The sequence below is a fragment of the Cryptomeria japonica genome, chromosome 10 (assembly GCF_030272615.1).
Source record: "Cryptomeria japonica chromosome 10, Sugi_1.0, whole genome shotgun sequence".
Lineage (NCBI taxonomy): Eukaryota > Viridiplantae > Streptophyta > Pinopsida > Cupressales > Cupressaceae > Cryptomeria > Cryptomeria japonica.
The window spans coordinates 645806607-645824668 of NC_081414.1; positions in this window are offsets into that span (position 1 = coordinate 645806607).

Genomic DNA, 18062 nt, shown 5'->3' on the forward strand with positions numbered 1-18062 from the left:
AGTGGCTTTTTTAACCTTTTTACTCTATATCAACTCATCCTTACTAGGCCCAGATTCCTCAATTTTCCTCTTTCCTTTCCCCGATGACACTGAAAACCTTTTGTTTTCCTAAATAGCCAAAATCTTACAATGCTCATAAAAGAGCAAAATAAGGCCATAATGAAGCACAAGAGAAGAGGGGTTCTTACTGTGCTTGTTCAATGACTACGATAGAGACCTGAAAAGGTAATAGGGCAGAGAAATCCTCTTCTCATGTCTAAAGTGATCTAGAAGCATAAAGTGGTAGGTGTGGACCCTAGTGAAATGACCCTCCACAGTAATCTACTCCATAATTGCATTAAGCACACAACCCCATATTTTTTTGATATTAGATGCATCATAATACCCCCTAGAAGATTTTCCTAAATTTGCTCTCTCCTTCTCTTTACACGGAAAGAGATTTACATCATTATTAGACACTTCAGGTCCTTAAAGAAATTAAGACTGAAATGGGGCATACCTGTGACTGTAGAAATGAGGTCCACGTCTAGCTTGAATGTAACACCATGAATTTTGAAGGAGCCATTTTTCTAGTTTTCAGTCACTCTGGTAACTGCTAGGTTAACTCTGCTTTTATCATAGTCTACCAGTTTTTCCATGAAATGCATCATGAAACCCTTCTCCATCTTTGTCCATACCTTAGGCATCTCTCACCATCTAGAAAAATTATCAGGTTCCTCTCTTCTAATAGCACCCCCCATTTTAGAATTCATTTTACAATTTCTCTGCTTCTGCAACTTCAGAGCTTTCTTCCAAATGACACTCGGCTTTTTGAAAATGCACACCCACAAAGCGTGCAAAATTTTTATATTCTTGTTTAGGACTCTGCCCTTCTGATGAGCTATAATTACCTTTCTAAAAATTTGATAATTAATCATTAATACTTCCATGGTTAACGTGCAATCCTTATTTCCCCATAAATCTATCCTTTCTAATGAGTTCTTTAATATTAAAAATAAAATTATCTTCCCCATTCCATATGCTTTGAACTTTGAAAATAACGCCAAAGTTAGCAAGACCATTCGCTATGACATTTTTTTCCCTGAAAGCATGCTGAATAATAACTGATTTAAAGCTAGAAATAATTTCTTTGGCTTTAAAAATGATATTTTCTATAGTCCACGAAGGCTCAACTTCTCCCTTAAGGCATTTAATAATGTTAAGAGAGTCTCCCTCCAACCATAGATTATCATGATTGAGATTTTTATCTATAATAAATGTATTCAGGGCAGCCAAGGCTTCAACATAATGACTAGTTTGGTTACCCAAAGGGCCAGCAACAACCACAAGGCAACTTCCAGCAAAATTCCTAACAATGCCCCCATAACTAGCATTCCTAGGATTTCCCTTAGAGGCCCCATCAAATTCGACCTTCATCCATCCCTAGGAAGGAAAGCACCAGAAAAGACCATCCCTACCTTTATCCTTGTTTTTTCTACTATTGGAGAGCTTCCATCTTTCATTAAAGTCTTCTTTAGCAGCTAAACCATTATCAATTCCATATAAGAATTCATGGATCCCTCTATAGATTTTATCCACCACCACTTCAGGGTTCACACTTTTTTCCCTAGAAATCTCGTTGTTACACTCCTTCCACTAAACTCAATCCACTTCCCATTTCTCCAGTAGTCCCTAACAAAGTCTCCATACCTACTTTTAAACTAGTCTTTCCATTCCTTAAGAATGGGGATTTCCTCCAATGGTTTATCCAGTAGCCATCTATCCTCCCAAAATCTAATAATTCTCCCATTCCCCAATTTCCACTTTCTTCCAGCTGTAGCCCAAGCTTTAGCCGTTTGAACTGCATTCCAAATTGCAGAACCTTCCACAAGAAAATAATTATCCATAAATTCTTCCTCAGACGGTGGCATGTGAAGGTATTTCTTTTTCCAAATTGAATTCCATTCCCTTTCCTCCCCTTTCATTCTCCAAATTTGTTTAGCTAACAAGGCATTATTCATAGTTACAATGCTCCTTATTCCCAAACCCCCAAAAGCCTTAGGAGCGCAAATATTATTCCAAGCAATAAAGGGGATTCTATTTTTATCTTCCACTCCCAACCATAAGAATTTTTTTTGAATTCTTTCAATGGCCTTAGCAAACTTCTTGGGGATTTTAAACAGACTAAGGGCATAGATAGGAAAATTTTGAAGGGTAGTCTTAAGCAACGTCACCTTACCTGCTTGGCTAAGGAGGGATCCTTTCCATCCAACCAGTTTGGAATTGAATCTATCAACCAACTTCATCCAAAAATTCTCTGAAGGCTTTAAGCACAGAGGGAGACCCAAATAAGTAGAAGGGAGCTCAACAATTTTACATCCAAGGATTCTTTTGATCCTTCTTTGTCTATCCACAGAGGGAGACCCAAATAAGTAGAAGGGAGCTTCATAGGAATCCATAACACTCTTCATGTTTCTCGCTTCTCTTATGGTAGCTTCTCCCATGGTAATAGAATCATCAACAAACTGTTCATGACTACAGGTTAAGTTGGACAAGGAAGGTTTAAGGCCTTTGAGTTTCCCTTCTTCCACACTTCTCATAATAAATCTACCCAAACTTTCAGCCAGAATAGTAAACAAAATAGGAGAGATAGGATCCCCCTATCTTAGACCTCTAGAACTTTTGAAGAAACTAGAAGGAGATCCATTAATAACAACTGTAGAAGTGGAAGTGCCAGTTAGCTAAGAACAAAGCTGAATCACCTTTTCCCCAAACCCAAAAGCTTTCATAATTCTGAAAAGGAATTGCCAATTCACTCTGTCATAGGCCTTGGACATGTCCAGCTTAAGAAAAAAGCTCTATTTTTTTGCAATAGTTAAAGAATGAATATTCTCATGCACAGATATGATGGAATCCAGAATCTGTCTACCAGGGACAAAACCATTTTGTTGAGCTGAAATAATGCGAGGAAGGATATCCAACATTCTAGAAGTAAGAACCTTAGATATTATCTTGTAAACAGAATTACAAAGACTAATAGGTCTAAACTTATTGAGAGATACAACTCTAGAGATCTAAGGAATAAGAATGATAAAGGTAGCATTGAGTTCTTTTAAAGCTGCCTAGAACCAAAGAATCCTTTAACTCCATTACAAATATCAATCTCCACAATATGCCAAAATTTTTGGAAGAAGAACATAGGGAATCCATCTAGACCATGAGACTTGTCTCCAAGAAAGGAAAACACAGCCTTTTTGATCTCCTAATTTGAAGGGATTCGAGAAAGATTTATGTTGTCATCCTCATTTAAAATGGGAGGGATAGCTTGAGCTAGAAGGTCTTGATTTCTGATATCCAGAGCATCCACACATCCCAAAAGATTACTAAAGAAATGCATAGCTTCCTTTCTTATTTCATTTTCATCTGACAAAATCCCCCTATTGCAGGATAAATTAGAAATCCTGTTGGCCGCCCTATGCTTAAGAGAAGTCATGTGAAAAAATTGGGTATTTTTATCACCTTCCTTCAAATACCATGCTCTTGATCTTTGTCTTAAAAAAGTTTCTTCATTAGAGATAATTTCATGGTATTTGGAAAGCAACCCATTTTCAACATTCCTCAAAAAGCCCTTCCACTTGAATTTTATCTTGAACTTCTTTAATATATGTCTTAATATGAGCTTTCATTTTAAAGATATCTCCAAAAGTCTCTTTGTTCCAGATTTTAACTTTGGCTTTGATAAAATTAATATTTTTGGCCTCTAAATAAAGCAGCACCCTCAACCTCTGAATTCCACCATTCAACAACAAAGATTTCTAATGAAGAGTGGGACACCCAAGCTTTTTCAAATCTAAAACAAAAATTTTGCTTTGTAGAAGTTGAATTAGTAGTGAAAGAGATAGGATAATGATCAGAACCAATCTTAATGACAGATGCCAAAGAACAATTATACTTAGAGAGCCAATTGGGAGAAATTAGGGATCTATCCAACCTATCTTGAATGAGATCAGGGCCAATTCTTCTATTGGTCCAAGTGTAATTAATCCCTTGGAGATCCACATCCATCAAAGCTTGATCATTAATAAATTCCATAAGATCTTGTCTTCCCTCCAGTTGCAAAGGAAGGCCTCCCATATTTTCATTCTCTTTCAAAGGGGTATTGAAATCTCCCATGATCATCCAACTTTTATCAGAAAAAATTTGTCTATCTTCAGCTAGGCTCATCCAAAATTTAGTTCTTCCAGCTTTAGAATTAGGTGCATAGATATTAGTGATAACCTAGACAAAGTTATCCTTAATTTCCTCAAGCAAAACTGAGGTCCTATTAACCCTTGAAGCAATTTCCTTACCTTTAATAGTATTCTGATTCCAAAAGATAGTTGTACCTCCAGAGGCACCCTCCGAACTTGTTCCAATTACCCCATTACTTTTGAAAATTATAATCCTTTCCACTTTATCCTTACACATCTTAGTTTCCTGAATAAGGACTACATCCGGTTTATGAACTCTTACCATATTACACAACACATCCTTCTTGTGGAGGGCATTCAACCCTCTAATATTCCATGAAATTATCTTCTACTTTAACCGAGGATAAGGCTGATTCAATGGAGCTCTGTGTTCCATTAGCACGGTTCTTCCAACTTTCCTATTCCCTCCAATTCTTTAGAGAGGGTCTCCCTTGTTTTTTGCTGTGACTTCCAACATCTGCCACCTTCTTATTCTTGCTTCTGTTTGAAATAGCTCCATTGGGTCCTCCATTATTTGACTTGCCTTCTTTAATACCGAAAATCCTAGGATTTCCCTCAAGAGCCACCATCTCCATGCTTTTAGGAGGAGTTTTGCATTGGGATTTCATGATCATATTTCTAGTCTGCTTAGGACTTCCATTGGTTAATAACAATAATGCCACAGTTTCTAAAATATTACAGTCCTGCGCTTAATTAAAGTCTTCCTCATTTTCTTTATTATTAGATGAAGCTGAAGCATCATCATAGGAAAACTCATCAACTTTACCCTAGATGATAGGACCAACCTTCAAATCCTCTGATTTAGATTTTTCAACCATTTCTTCGGTCCCATACTCTTCCTCCTTATTACTTTCTTTTTGACTATTAAGACATGCACAAACAAATTTTTCATTATTATTTTTCAAACCCTTCTTTTCCTCATTTTCCATCTCGATCACTTCCTTCTCAGGGATAACCTCTGAGGGTGGATCATCATTCTTCCCTTTCATTTGCCATTTTTGCTTCAAGTTGGTATCATTTTTACTATTCTTACCCTTCTTGGACGGACAAGATTTTGCCCAATGACCCAACTTTTTACAATGAAAACACACAAACGGGAGAGATTCATATTCAATCACTTGGGTCCATTTCCCCAGTTTTGACAAAATCTCAATAGATTGAGACATATCTGTCATTTGATTAACATTCACACAAATACAAGCAAAAACCAACGTATATTTAGCTGCAGTCATCGATTCGATCGATAGAAGTTCACCAAATGATCCCGCAACCCCTTTAAAGACCTCCTCATTCCAGAATGCCAATGGAAGGCCAGGCAGACACGTCCACACAGGCGCCAACACAAAAAAAGGAATCATCCAAAGGAAGGTTAGGAGCCCATTTCTGTAAAGCCAAGGTTGACTTGCCAAACATCCATGGCCCTTCACATAGTGTTTTATTCATACCTTCTTCATTATTACAAGCAAAGGAGAAAAAACCCCTAGGCAAAGCCGCCACATCCACTTGATCTTTGAGAACCCATTTTCTCCTTATAAAGTTCCTTACGACATAAATGTTAGGTCTAAAACTAACAAATCATCCAACCAAGGTCATAGCTAAGCCAGAAACAGTGTAATCAACCAGCTTATCCAGTACAGATATAGCAAAAACCCCTATCGTCAGATCAGAAAGATTTTTAACTTCCGAACGTCCAACTTGCACCAAAGGCCTAACTCCAAAAAGAGTTGACCATTTCTTTTCTTTACCTCTATCATGTGGGTCCCCCTTAGTACCCTGAGAAGCTTCAGAACCTACATGATTTCCATCTCCTACCGTAGAAAGACCACCATCCCCATGTTTGAAATTTGAATTTCCCGCTCGCCGCTCCCCTCCTCCCGCAAAGTCCGCCATTACATACAATTTACAACATGATTGTAAAGATGTTGATGAAGCCTAAAGATGTTGATGAAGCTTGTAAAGATGAAAATTGGTTAAACCCTATGGAAGAAGAGTTAGATCAGATTGAAAAGAACAAAACATGGGAACTTGTTCCAAGACCTAAAGACAAGAATGTGATTGGTACTAAATGGGTGTTTTAGAATATGTTGAATGAAGATGGACAGGTTGTTAGAAACAAAGCTAGACTAGTATGTAAGGGATATTCACAAAAGGAAGGTATTGATTTTGAGGATACTTTTTCTCTGGTAGCTATAATTGAAGCTGTTAGACTAGTTCTTGCATATGCTACTCATAATAAATTTAAGGTATATCAGATGGATGTGAAGTCAGCCTTTTTGAATGGTGAGTTGGAAGAGGAAGTCTATATTGAGCAACCAGATGGATTTTCATTGACGGGTGAAGAAGACATGGTATGCAAATTGAAGAAAGCATTATATGGACTTAAATAAGCCCCTAGAGCTTGGTATGTCAGATTGAACAGGTATTTGATGAAATTAGGATTCTATAAAGGTACTGTCGATAATAATTTTAACTCCAAGATTGATAATGTTAATAGCTTGATTGTTGAAGTCTTTGTTGATGACATTATTTTTGGAGGAGATGATTTGAGTAAGAAGTTTGCTGATGATATGCAAAAAGAATTTAAGATGTCTATGATAGGTGAGATGAAATTCTTTCTAGGACTACAAATTACACAAATTGATAAAGGCATTTTCATATCTCAATCTAAGTATGTGAAGGAATTGCTGAAGATGTTTGGGTTAGATGACTCCAAACCTGTTGGAACTCCTATGGTGACTAGATGTACGATGAAAAAAGATGATGAATCTTTGAAGGCTAACCAAACCTTGTATAGATCTATGATTGGTGGACTTCTATATTTGACTTAGACTAGACCCGACGTTATGAATGTTGTATGTCTTGTTGCAAGATTTCAAGATGATCCTAAGGAAAGTCATGTTACTGTCGTGAAGAGGATATCCAGATACTTGAAGGGAATAATTGATTATGGTTTGTTGTATCCGAAGGAAGATGATTTCACTTTAAATGCTTATACTGATGCCAATTGGGAAGGTGATTTTGATGACCAGAAGAGCACTACCGATGGATCATTGTTTTTGGGAAATAAGCTGGTTGCTTGGACAAGTAAGAAACAAGATGCTATTTCTTTATCTACTATAGAAGCTAAATACATTGTTGCTGCTAGAAACTGTACTCAGGTTATTTGGATGAAGTAGATGCTGAAGTATATTAGATTTGTTTATAATGAGCCTATTGTTATCTATTGTGACAATTCTAGTGCTATCAATATTTCTAAAAATCCAGTGTTGCATTCTATGACAAAGTATTTATCAATTAAGTTTCATTATCTAAGAGAGAAAGTTAGTGATAAGGAAGTCAGATTAGAGTATGTATCTACAAAGGAACATATTGCACATATCTTCACTAAGCGCTTGCCTACAGAAACATTTGAATTCCTGAGAGAGAAGTTAGGGGTGATTGTCCCTCCTAGTATGAACTAGATGCATTGAGTTGCATCGATCCGATGTACTTCATTGTCTTATCCTAGCATCCACATTGATGAGTATGTGTTTCTTCTCTGGGGAAGTAGTAAGTGTGTGTTTGAGTTGTTTAGTTGTTTGAGTTTATCCTAAGGGGGAGAGATTTTCCTTCTTAGAGGTGCATCATTTGTATATGTCTTTGGCATTTTTTTCAAAGGTGGAGAAGAGCATGAGAAAAACCTTGAAGTATTTTGAGTTGTTTATCAAAGGTGGAGCTGATCCTTATGATCTCAGAGGGAGATTGTTGGTTGTTGATTTCTTTCTTTGCATTGATTTTTTTTCACATTCATATGTTTCCACCAATGCCAAAGGAGGAGATTGTTGGATATTAGAGTTGTTGGAATGTGCTGTCATTGATGCCAACATATTCCTATGTTGCAGTGAATTGGTTTGTTGCAAAGAGTTGTTTTGGTTCAATTTGTTGCAGATGTACTGATGCGGTTTATTGGGTTTTGAGATACTTATCTCTAGTGGATTCAGTATGAGTTTCATGATTCTATGAGTTTATTTGGTCAAGTTATGAGGTTCGGTACATGTGGATTGGTTTTTCAGTATTTTGTATTGTAGAATTGTAGTATTTAATCCATGTTGCTTTAGAATAATCATATCTTGAGTTGCAAAATTTAGAGAGTTTTTGGGACATTCATGTGTGTCCTCTGATTGGGTGGTTCATGATTTGGAACATCACAAGCATATCTTTTAGTTTGTCAGTTGGTGTTCTTGAGCTCCGGTGACGTAGTAATGATGATTCTTGTTATCTGAGTTGTTGAGGTGATTGCGTTGGAACTCACTTTGCTTGTTGATGTTCTTTGATTGTGTGCTATGTGTTTTGGTGGTTTGCATTGATCGTGGTGCGCATTATTGAATATTTTATTGGTACAGTGGTGTTCTTCATGTTATGTGACATATTCGGTGGTGTAACATGTTGCAGATGATCTTGGCGAATTATTTGATGGTGTAGCATGTTTGAGGATTTGATTTGGGTCCATGCTATGTCCTTGCCAACATTGTATTGGTCTAGTTATGGATTTATGTATCATGTGAAGTAATTTTGTAACTAGGTCTTATGCATTGAGCCAACCTTGAGGGTAATGTTGATGAATTGTATAAATAGGTTGTAAAGCCCCCACTATGAGGCCCAGAGGACAATACATTAATAAACAATAAAAATGCGAATAATTTTTATTTATTTATTTATTTAAAGATTACTTTACACAAGCATCGAGATACACACAACAAGATGAATGATGATACACATTAAACAACTAACAACCATCCTCAAGGACCCATAACGATGCAACACAAGGTTGAATATCATCTAATATATCCAACAAAGAACTGCTATACAAATTACAATATAGATCATTACATGGGTACAAGATCCTCATTACATTACTTGAGAATTTACATATGAACTTGAAATATATTACAATTGACCCTCAATATAAAAATCTCCAAGAGTCCCAAGAAGGGAAGAATACATGAATCTGGTAGAACAATAACAACCTTTAATCTTCTCATGAGCCTCCTTAAACATGTTGTTGAAGGAGAAAAAACCCAATGGGTGTGAATAGCACCTCACCCAACCATGTGGTACCAATAGATCCATCCTCCGTGCTATGAGGTATCAACCAGACCCACAAGGTGAAAGAAAAACTGTAAAGCAGAAAATCGCGATCGAACCCTAGTTGCTCTCCCCTCTTCCAACTCCAAGGAGAGAGAAGGGAGATTCACTAGGGTTGATGGTTTTCACTTAGGGGAGAGACTTTACATTCAAAAGAGGGGTTGAAACCCACAAGATCCAATCCCACGCAATACAAGATTGGATGCTAAATGAGTTTCAAGGGTTATGACAGCAAGGCTACCCTCTTTTGTAAAGAATGTGCATAGAAGAATTAATCTAGGAATGCATAGAAAGTGAGAAAGATTCACTTATAAACTGAGATAGGAATACAGTATGAAGTTGCGGACCTGGAATTAGCAGGAAAATGTTGATACGGCACTATCCTGCAAATTTGAGCGAAAGTTGCCGGGACAATGGCGCCCGAGCGCCACGGTCCTCCGAAAAATCCGCGAAACGAAGGGGGATCTGTTCGTCTCTGCACAAGGATTCCAGATCTTCAATTTCAGCCGCGTACCTGCAACCTACACACAGAAAAGTGAATACGATTGGGGGGTTAGGGATTAGGGGTTTGTCTTTAGGTCAAACCCTGGTTTTGGAATTAACCAAGAAATGAGCAATGCTGTAAATGTAAATGTCTGTAATGTAAAACAAGTACTAATACCTTGTTGTAAGGATGTTTGTATCCTTATGTGCGAAGGTATAGATGTTGTATGTTGTAAGTGATCTCCTCTTCAACGGTTGAATCCTTGTCTTGAATGCAACACTTAGCCTTGAATGGAGACTTGAAATGATCAATTGCTTGAAGGAATGCTTGAATGCTTGAATGCTTGAGTATAGTTTCCACGCTTGTACACATATCACCTTTTTCCCTTTTCAAATGGGAGAGGAAAATGTAGTTTATATACTTGCCAATTAGGGTTAAAAGACTGATTTTCCCGACCTTAGGCCGACCAGGAAAGATAATTTCCAATTTGCAAACTAAAAAGACCCAAAGTCCCATAGGAGATCGGGCCCAAAATAGGGCCAGGGACCAGGGCGTTGGGCGCCATGGTCCCGGGGGACCAGGGCGCTGGGCGCTCTGGTCCCACCTCCCAGGACAGCAGGGTGCAAAGGAGGTTCAGGCCAGGGTGCTTGAAAATGCAGTTTTTGGTGTCGTGGACAAGTTTCGGGGTCTCCATTCAGGTTCCGTGTTGCGTCGCCATCGTGAAGACCGAAATGCAGTCGAAATTGCAAGTGTCACAATTTTAGGACGCTACATTTAGCCCCCACTTTAGCGGGAGTATGTATGCTCATACTTCCGGTAAAGTATAAGGAAACAATATTGAAAGACTTTCACCACGTCAAGGAGGCAAGACACAGCAAGCCCCCAGTGGAATAAGGATCTTACGACTTCGATTGACAAAGTAAAAGGGAAGATCACGAGGGAGAACCATGACTGTCAGTAGTAAGGTTCCCTCACTATGAGTCATGCAAGAGAAATACCAAAAATTTTCAAGGCAAAGCTAAGTTCACCAAGAAATTTTCATGTATCCTGAAGGGATAGACAGGGTGTATGCCCCCCTACGTTAAAGTGATCGCACACGCCTCAATGGGGGTGATTGTTTTAACGTAGTGATACACATAAGAAATGAGAAAGGAAAGGAGCACGTTATCGCAAGGATTTAGCCCCCAAGTGTGAGATAAACCCAAGGATAATAGGCACAAAACACAAAGCACGAGGTGACTTCACTTTCCTCGGGGTCAGTATGCTGTATGATAATTCATGTATATCATATGTATGTATACATAATTGTTCTTCATTCCCCAATCAAGGAAGGTCACCTAGAAGAAGGGAACACATGTGTCTTTTGAGTCAACATGAGAGAGACCAAAAGAGATCTCAATGCTTTGCATCGTCCTCAAGTAGACAACACCAAGGACAACAAATAGAAGAATGAGAATAACGTATAGAAGAAGTAACACAAGAGAGGAGGAGAGAATCTGCTATGCTAATGTAACTAGTCTAGCACGCCATCTACCCCCCGATCTTGCTGATCAATGTTTCGGGAAGGCAGGGAACACGCTAGAGGAGGAACATTCAACACAGCAGATGGAGCTATCACAAGATCCAAACAAGGGCTATGTTCATGTTCCAAGCCATGCTGTTCTTGTCTAGGAGCTAGGATAAGTGCTTTAGAAAATTCATTAGATAAATGGTTATCAATATCAACAAGTTCATATTCACTATCAGGAGCAAGAGAAGTAACATTTTCATCTTGAATAACATTTTCATCTATAGCATCATCAAGATTTATAAAAATAGGGTCTTTAATTCGCACAGGATCAGGACCATCATGCATCTTATGTTTTGGAGATTTTGGAGAAAATGGAATAATGCTTGTTGAAGGTGTTTTTGGAGATTGCAAAGTTTGAGAAGCAGCTGCTTCAGCTCTAAGACGACGCTTTCGTTGACGTTCGCATGCAGAACGATTTCGTCTAGTCTTAGTAGGAAGTGAAGAAGATTGAGGAGGAGGAATGTTCTCATCCTTATCACTTGGGTGTTTAGGTTGTGGTCTCTTAGGATGGATAATAGGAGAAGAAGAAGGTCTCTTCTCTCTATAAAAAGGAGGAGGGACTGCTCCATATAAGGGAGGAATATTTGGTTTTGGAAGCAGACCAAGTCCATCATGACGAGGAGGTATAGGTCTACTCTTAGAAGGTTTATTAGGCATAGACATAATCACATCCATGGGAATGGGTTGGGAATCTTCTTGAGGAAAGACATTAGTTTTATCTTTCAAAGGAAGAACTTCCTTCTCAAGAATGATAGGAATATCAAGTTTGGGTGTTCTAGGTTCACTTAGAGATAGGATCATATCTGTTTTCCACTTTTGATAAGATTTGAAAAGATGATCACTTCGTGGAGGAAGAGATTGGAATTGTTTAGGCCAAAAGTAATCAATAGGAACACTAGAAGTTCTTTCAGCTGGTTTAAAGAGACTATGATTGACAGTAACAACTTCACCATTATGGGGAAATTTCAAACACTTATGAATAGGAGAAGCAATAGCTTTCATGGAAGATAGCCAAGGATAGCCAAGCTTCACACGAAATTGTTCAGAAGATGGAATAATAGCAAAGTTCACATCAAGGGATTTGTTATGGACCTCAATAGGCAATGTAATAGAACCAATTGTAGGAGAAGAAAATGCATCAAATAGTTTCACAATCACATCTGTTTTGTCATATATCACTTGATTCAATTGCAAAGTAAAAAGAAATTCTTCAGTAATAACATTAACCATGCACAAAGGATCAATAAGCACTCCACGGCAAGGTGTATTCTTGACTTTTGCAACTATGTATAAAGGACCATCAGGTGCCCTAATGGTTTCACTGGAATCAAATGTGATGGAAGGTTCTTTAGGGTTTTCTTGCTGCTCTACAAAGTTAATCACATTCGGAGTCATAGACACAAGACCATCAGATGAAAGAGAGGAATCATTAGTCTCAATCACATTAGAGGTATGAGAAGGTAATAGATCAGTGAAAATCTGAAGATTTTGATTAGAAGGAGCTACAGATGTATTGCCTTTATCATTCACTCCAGAAACAGAAATAGTATTATTATCAATCAAATCTTGAATTTTACCCTTTAAAGAAAAACATTTTTCAGTATCATGCCCAGGCTGATGATGAAATTGACAAAAAGCTTTGTTATCAAAATAAGGTGAAGTAATCTTTGCAGGATCAATTTGCCTTATAGGAGGAAGAGTAAGCACATTTTGTTCCAATAACTTATTCATAATACTATGCAATGATTCATTCAAAGGAGTATACTTTCTTTCTTTCTTGAAAAATTTAGAAATAGGAGGCACACCTGATGCTGCATTCACATTGTTGTTGATGATGTTTTCATTGAATTTGATGGAATCTCTGTTTGGTTTAAACTTTCCAAATGGTTGTTGACTGCTATCACCCTTATCACTCGGAGCCATAGGATGTGATTGTTCCATTTGACTCACAGTCAGTTGATAATTGTGAAGAGTTGCACACAACTGTTGGAAAGAAGTAAACTCAGAAAACAGAAGTTTGTCTCGAATATCTTTTTGTAAATTAGAAATAAAGATTCTTTGAATATCATTGTCAGGCACTGGAAAGGAAATTTGAGCATACAAATGCTTATATCTACCAATGAAATCAGTCACTTTCTCTTTAACACCTTGTTTACAATGCATTAAATCAATCAAAGTAACTTTAGGACTTATATTGTTTTGAAATTGTTGAATGAAAGCATTTGCAAGTTGTTCGAAAGAAGTAATAGAATAAGAAGGCAACGAGGAATACCATTGTAGGGCTTTGTCTCTTAATGTTCTAGTAAACAATTTTGCAAGCAACCTTTGGTCATAGGCAAAATCAGTACAGATTGTTTGAAAAGTCTTAACATGTGTTAGAGGATCACCCTTACCCTTATAAAGCTCCAAATGCGGGATTTCAACATGTTTAGGAGGGATAGCTCGAACAATGTCAAGAGAAAGTGGGCTCACAACATCAAATGTGGGCACACTAAACTTAGATTGATTCATAGAGGCAATTTGTTGCTGTAAAGAAGAGACAGTTTGTGCAAGATTGTTAATGGTCGCTTCAGTCGAAGAGTTCATATTAGATGTGTTAGATTGAGATGGAGGTGTTATGCTATTGAAAGAAGGTAAAGAGTAAGGTGGCAGGACCCTATGATAATTAGTCATAGGAGATGATTGGACAGGAGGAACACTACAAGGAGGAATGGAATGATTGAATGAATTGCCCCCTTGCATCATGTTCATTTGTGGAGATGTAATAGGAACACTCATTGAAGGGACGAATGAAGAAATTAGATTAAATGAAGGAAGAGGGTTAATTGAAGAGGAAGGATTGCCCCCATGACTAGTGATCACAGGAGGAATGTCTTGTGTAGAAGTAGCCATTATGTTTGATGTAAAGGTAGGTATAATAGAAGTCATCAAAGGAATAGAATGATTGACTTGAGTAGGAGGTTGTGTATAACCCAAATTTTCAGCACAACTCTTCATAGGCATCACATTCGAATCCACAATGTGTGCAATACCACGCAAAATATCAATTCCATTCTTATCACTTTGAAGCATACGTTTTAGACCCTCAATTAAAGGAAGAGCTTGACTATCAGGGTATTCTTGAGACATCCATTGTCGAAAATCGTCAAATTGGTTATCCAATTTCGAAAGTTGTTCTTCAGAAACCTCATGGAGAGCTTCTTCATCATTAGGAGGATTAGAGGAATTACCCATGTCCTCGTTAAAAAGGCTATTCAAATTAGGTTCCATCTCCTCAGTAGTTAAACCTCGGAAAGACTTAATTCTACGGCTTCGTCTAACGGGAATAGTGTAAGTAGGGCTTATTGTTGTAAAACTCATGCACTAGAGAGAGAGAGAAATTTTTGAATTTAGAGGTAGCAATTTTCAGTAAAATCAGCCAATCTTCTGGATTTAAGCTGTTAAATATAATCAGGACAATCTCCCAAAATTTCAGAAAAAATGTCAGGGACCGTGGCGCTTTGGAGTGCACACGGTCCCGACAACTTTTTTTGAAATTTGCAGGGATGAAAGTTATGATGATTTTAGAGCTAATCTGAAAAAATTGAGTGATTTTACGATCTATAGATAGGCCAAATTAAAGTTGCAATCTCGAAATTGAACCCTACCAAGATTGTCAAAAAATGCAAAAATTTGAATTTTGAAAAAGAGAGGGAAACTGAAATTTTGAATTTTATGATTTTAGAGGGAATACCGAAAGCAATGCAAGTTTTGAAATTCAAAAGTTGACTCAATTTCACGCAAAATTCAATTTTGAAAGCGGAAATTGAAGTTGTTGTAATTAAGCACTTAATTTCAAAAGTCACAAATTGCAAGAATTTAAATAAAGCACTGAAATTTTTAATGAATGCAAACACACTTTTCAGATTTAGGACAGTAAGAACACAATTTTGACACAAAATTTCAGTTTCAATGATTTTTGAATGATTAGAAGCGTTAATCCAAGCAATCCCTAGACCAACTTTGACTTTAATTTTGAAAGTGTTATAATTGATAAAATCAGCCAAAATTCTGGATTTTAGCAGGAAAATACAGTAAGATCTAGCTCCCGAAATTTCGGAAAAAATGTCGGGGACGATGGCGCTCGGAGTGCACACGGTCCTCGCAACTTTTTTCCAAATTTTCAAGGATGAAAGATATTGTGATTTTATTGCGGAATCCAAAGTTACAGCTGATTTGGAGATGTTTTGATCAGTGAAATTGTCGGACAAAGGTTGAATCAAGAGGGTTTCAAAAATTAGGGTTTTGACACTTAACCACTTAATTTTCAAAATTAAAGCATAGATATGAATTGATAATTTGTAATAGAAGGGTAGATCTGAAACAAGCATTAACATTTAGACATTTCACAAGCTTAATTACTAAAAAGAAAACTTAGGGTTTTTATGCAATTAACCTCTAAAATTTTGCAAAAGATCAACATGGAAATGTAATCAAGGAATCCAATTTTCAGATCTAACCATGAATAATCAGAAAGGATGTTCACGTCGGGTTCACCAAAATGTAAAGCGGAAAATTGCGATCGAACCCTAGTTGCTCTCCCCTCTTCCAACTCCAAGGAGAGAGAAGGGAGATTCACTAGGGTTGATGGTTTTCACTTAGGGGAGAGACTTTACATTCAAAAGAGGGGTTGAAACCCACAAGATCCAATCCCACGCAATACAAGATTGGATGCTAAATGAGTTTCAAGGGTTATGACAGCAAGGCTACCCTCTTTTGTAAAGAATGTGCATAGAAGAATTAATCTAGGAATGCATAGAAAGTGAGAAAGATTCACTTATAAACTGAGATAGGAATACAGTATGAAGCTGCGGACCTGGAATTAGCAGTAAAATGTCGATACGGCGCTGTCCTGCAAATTTGAGCGAAAGTTGCCGGGATGATGGCGCCCGAGCGCCACGGTCCTTCGAAAAATCCGCGAAACGAAGGGGGATCTGTTCGTCTCTGCACAAGGATTCCAGATCTTCAATTTCAGCCGCATACCTGCAACCTACACACAGAAAAGCGAAGATGATTGGGGGGTTAGGGATTAGGGGTTTGCCTTTAGGTCAAACCCCGGTTTTGGAATTAACCAAGAAATGAGCAATGCTGTAAATGTAAATGTCTGTAATGTAAAACAAGTACTAATACCTTGTTGTAAGGATGTTTGTATCCTTATGTGCGAAGGTATAGATGTTGTATGTTGTAAGTGATCTCCTCTTCAATGGTTGAATCCTTGTCTTGAATGCAACACTTAGCCTTGAATGGAGACTTGAAATGATCAATTGCTTGAAGGAATGCTTGAATGCTTGAGTATAGTTTCCATGCTTGTACACATATCACCTTTTTCCCTTTTCAAATGGGAGAGGAAAATGTAGTTTATATACTTGCCAATTAGGGTTAAAAGACTGATTTTCCCGACCTTAGGCCGACCAGGAAAGATAATTTCCAATTTGCAAACTAAAAAGACCCGAAGTCCCATAGGAGACCGGGCCCAAAATAGGGCCAGGGACCAGGGCGCTGGGCGCCCTGGTCCTGAAGGACCAGGGTGCTGGGTGCTCTGGTCCCACCTCCTGGGACAACAGGGTGCAAAGGAGGTTCAGGCCAGGGTGCTTGAAAATGCAGTTTTTGGTGTCGTGGACAAGTTTCGGGGTCTCCATTCAGGTTCTGTGTTGCGTCGCCATCGTGAAGACCGAAATGCAGTCGAAATTGCAAGTGTCACAATTTTAGGACGCTACAAAAACATGCAAGGGTACCAACATAACTCACAAGAGAATCATCAAGACAATACTCAGAAAGTAACAATAAGTCTAAACGTACATGAGGCTCATAAGAGAACATCACAAAAGACACATAAGGATAACAACCAACTTCCAGAGGTCCAAAGTAAACCACAAAAGGGTAACAAACATAAGATAACCAACCACTTTCAAAGGATCAACAATCCATGTAAGGATAAAAAGATGCAAGTTACCACCAGGCAACAATTGGGAAGAGTGTCATCACTAGGTTGTCATGAATTGCCCTAGTAGGTCTTCACTAGGTCTCGGCCCCCATCCTTGGTTACCCTGTTGACCTCTCCTGACCCTCGGTCCCAATACATACACTAGTGGACCACACCAACCTTTTGTGGAGACAAGATTGGTGGAAGCCATTCCGGGCCTTTCTCTACTTACTCGAAACCTATACAAGCGTTTGTGGGCAAAAGAGGCATCTGAGAATTATCTTTATTAATGTGAACTAACTACCCACCTAACTTTCGGGTCATTATATTTTGAGCAGTGAGCTCTAGGAAGCGTGTTTGAATGCATGTGCATACCCCATTGTAATATTTTCACATACTAATACAGAGTATAATCTTATTGTGGGTAGGTTTCCACCATGGTTTTTCCCTTAACAAGGTTTTCCATATCAAAATCTTGGTGTTATGTGTTGTTGTTATTGTGCTTATCTTTACTCTCGCTGTAGTTGATCAACTTTGAAGTTGTGCTTAATTTGTTTAATTTGGTGAAAAATGATTCATACCCCCCTTCTTAGTTTTCCTTCATTGTTGTTGCCAACAATTCGTATCAGAGCTAAATCCTTTGAAAGAAGCTTGACCGCTTGAGGAGATCTGGGATGACAACCTATGTTTTCA